Below are 3,833 nucleotides of genomic sequence, written 5' to 3'. Positions count from 1 at the left end.
GCAACGGTGGTAGTAAAATACTGGTACTCCGTCAGGCTTTGAGTATGCTGGGGAGGGCGTCGGAGTTGCTGTAAAAAATACAGCAGTGGTAGTAAAATACTGGTACTCCGTCAGTATTAAGAAATTGGTAGTAAATTACAACAGTGGCATTATTACCACCCAACTCTCTCCCGCTCTTTCCCACGTGATCTCTGCATCCACAGTATTAGGAAAGAGCAGCCACACTTGTTCAGAACTTGAGATTTGAACAGAGTGGAATGGCCGGCGCCCCCGCAGTGCAGCCGGCAATGGCGACGGATCAGTCCGGCGAGCAGGCGACGAATCCGCCCGGGCAGACAGCGGCTGAATCTCCGAATCCGGCAAAGCCCCTCGTGCAGCCATGGGAGTACAGGCTGCGGAAGTACCTCCTGCTGCTGGCCACCCTGGTGGTCACCGTCACGTACGCCGCAGGCTTCAACCCGCCTGGGGGCAACTGGGAGGTCACCCACGACGGCCAGCTCGCCGGCGACCCCATCATCCGCAAAACCAACTACCACCGCTACCTCGCCTTCTTCTACTGCAACGCCACCGCCTTTGCCGCCTCGCTCGTGGTCATCGTCCTCATCCTCGTCCTTGCCATCTGGCACGACAAGAAGGGGAAGGACACCCTCTGGGTCGTGGTGCCGCTGCGGTTCGTCATGGTGGTGGACTTGCTCAGCCTCATGGGCGCCTACGGTGCGGGTACCTGCCGCGACAAGGTCTCCACCATCTACTCCGCCATGCTGGTGGCCGCCGTCTTCCTCTACGTCGCCGTTCTCAAGTTGGTGGACTGGTGCTGTCCAGGTAAGAGCTCCAACCCCGGCTCCAGCAGCACGACGACCGTCGCCAACCGCAGCAACGGCTCCGGCTCCGGCTCCGGCGGCGCCATGCAGACCACCAATCTCCACTCCGGCGCCCACGCGATTCCCGCCCCAGGGGCCAACTCTGACCCCCAGGTGAACGCCCGGAAGAAGCTGAAAGCCAATGAAAGGTTTTGCAAGGTCCTGATGCTTCTTGCGACTTTCGCCGTGAGCATCACGTACATCGCCAGGCTGAACATGCCAGGTGGCTTGTGGAACAGCACCGGGGACAGCCACTGCCCGGGCGACAGCGATTCTCAAGGATCACCACAACCTGCGCCTGACGGTGTTCCTGCTCTGCAACACCACAGCGTTCGGGGCGTCCCTGCTCATCACCATGCTGCTCATCATCGACGGCAAGAAGCTCCGCAAGAAGACAGCTCGGTCTCGCATGCTCTACGGGTTCATGGTCGTTGCGCTGGTTGGCCTCATCGGCGCTTACGCCGCAGGCAGCTGCAGGGAGACCGACACCACCGTCTACGTGGTCTCCCTCATTGGCGCCGTTCTAGCATACATCCTGCTCCATGGCTTCTGCAGTCCAGCCGAACAACCTGATCAAAATAAGCACAGTGATGAGAATAATGTCAGGTACAGAGCACTGTTTCGTTCTTTCTTTGAAACTGAACTCTGTTTCTTCCATCTCTGCAACTGAACTCTGTTTGTCTTCTTGTTCCAGTCCAGCACAACAAACTGATGAAAATCAGCACCCTGAGGATAATGTCAGGTACAGAGCACTGCTTCTTTCTTTCTCTGAAACTGAACCATGTTTCTTCTTTTTCTGAAACTGAACTCTGTTTCTTCTTCCTCCGCAAGACTGCAACTGAACTCTCTCTTTTGAAATGCAGTGCTAGGGAGGCTCTGGATAAGGTTCGGTCCCTTGTTCTACTCCTCGCCACTCTTGCCGCCACCATCACCTATGCAGCAGGGCTGGACCCCCCGGGTGGCGTTTGGCAGGACAACGAAGACGGGCACATGGCCGGCGACCCCATCCTCCTCACAACCAACGCTAGGAGGTACAAGGCCTTCTTCTACTGCAACTCGGTTGCGTTCGTGACCTCCTTGGTGGCCATCGTCCTGGTCCAGGAGGAGAATCTGGTCAGGCACCACGTGCTGGAGGCAGCCATGATACTCGACCTGTTTGGCCTCATTGGTGCGTATGCCGCCGGGAGCTGCCGGGACGTGAGCACCTCCATTTACGCCATGGCCTTGGCAGGTGCCGTCCTGGCCTATGTGGTGATCCATGTTGTCATCTTCACGCTGGGCCACAAGGACAGGGAAAACAACGACCAAAAGGATCGGTTGCTGGCGAAGAGGCGCAAACGGTTACTCCTCTTTGCAATCTTGGCCGCCACCATCACCTACCAAGCCGGCCTCACCCCTCCTGGTGGCTTCTTGCTCCAGGACGACAAGCTCGGGCACCACGCTGGCGACCCGGTCCTCTTGTACAACTACCCAGGCCGCTACAACGCCTTCTTCTACTCCAACTCAATGAGCTTCATGCTGTCTATCGCCCTCATCATCCTCCTGGTGAACCCCAATCTGTACAAGCCAGCCATACGGAGCAACGCGCTATCTGTTTGTACGGCGGTGGGCTTGTTTTGTTTGATGGGGGCCTACGCCGCCGGAAGCACTCAACACCTCAAGACATCCATCTACATCTTCGTGTTGGTGGCTGTGGTCCTCTTCGTTGCAGTCGTACTGCTGCTAGTATTTTTACTGAGGTGGTCAAACAAAAATGGCAACAATTCAGCACCCAAAGAACCAGATGAAGAAGAAGGGAAGAAAGAAGAGGACAAGGTAGAAGAAAAGAAGGGGGGTGAAGAAAGGGAGAAAGAAAAGAAGGGGGGTGAAGAAAGGGAGAAGCACGCAAGGCGCAAGTACCTGATGCTGCTAGGCATTCTGGTGGCGAGCGTAGCCTACCAAGCCGGCCTGAAACCGCCTGGCGGAGCGTGGCAGAGCAGCGACAACGGGTACGAGGTGGGCGACCCAGTAATGCACGACAACAGGAGGCCCCGGTACCTCGCCTTCTTCTACAGCAACTCCATTTCCTTCATGGCTTCCATAGTTGTCATCATCATACTGCTGCGTCAATGGTTGCCAAAGAAGGAGAAAGGAGAATGGGACAGATCGCTGAGGGTGATGAACTGGACAATCCGACTGGATTTGGTAGCTCTCCTAGTGGCATATGCAGCGGGTTCCAACAGGGGATGGAAGACGTCTGTTTATGTCGCCACGCTCATCATTGCTGTGCTGGGCTACTTTGCAATCCATATGACGCTGGCACGTATTGTTTGTCAGCTTAAGAAATCCAAAGAGAGACCTGCAGCGTGAAGCCCCAAGGCATATCTGCAGCGTCGCTATACTATGTGAGAGTGATTGCTCATCTGAGCTGTGACCTATTTATTTCTTCCTGTCTTTAGATCTCTAATCAGCTTACCCTTCTCTAGCTAGCTGCTTCCTTGCCCAGGCTTGACAAAAAGCTTCCCTCCTTTTAGATTCCTGCTCTAGTTGATGTAATCGGATGAATAACCTGCATCCACTCCGAGCATGCTTACATTGTTTGTCGACTTACTGAGCAAGTGTGTGCATCTTAATCGAATGAATACGCATGGTAGGTGACGCTTTCCTGACCCTATGTGCACTCCCCGTCTCATAAGAACTTGAATGGGACGTCCAATGACATTTGTATTCCGGAAACTGAAGCATTTGTTACTACTGATGAAACATGTCACTTGGTGCATCCTGATAATTAGTAATCACTGATGGAGAGGAAACATACCTTGAATCCAGGGGGCTATTGGACGCCAGCGGCGCAATCCCTGGTGGGGCATTTCACCGAACACCTGCAGGGCGCTCGATCCCCGCATGCAGATGGCAACTGAGCTGAGCAGGCCGCCGTTGCCGTGGGTCGATAGATACATAAGCTAGCATCAGAGGCTGGAGCCAATTTGGTCG

At 54.9% G+C, this 3,833-nt stretch overlaps 1 pseudogene; it reads left to right on the top strand.

The window, feature by feature from the left end:
- The first annotated feature begins 287 nt into the window (after positions 1-287).
- Positions 288-3,574, top strand: LOC119321461 (annotated as a pseudogene).
- The last annotated feature ends 259 nt before the right edge of the window (positions 3,575-3,833 follow it).

Source organism: Triticum dicoccoides, chromosome 6B, assembly GCF_002162155.2.
Source record: "Triticum dicoccoides isolate Atlit2015 ecotype Zavitan chromosome 6B, WEW_v2.0, whole genome shotgun sequence".
NCBI lineage: Eukaryota > Viridiplantae > Streptophyta > Magnoliopsida > Poales > Poaceae > Triticum > Triticum dicoccoides.
The sequence above is the reverse complement of the archived record's forward strand: the minus strand, read 5'-3'. Positions and strand labels throughout refer to the sequence as shown.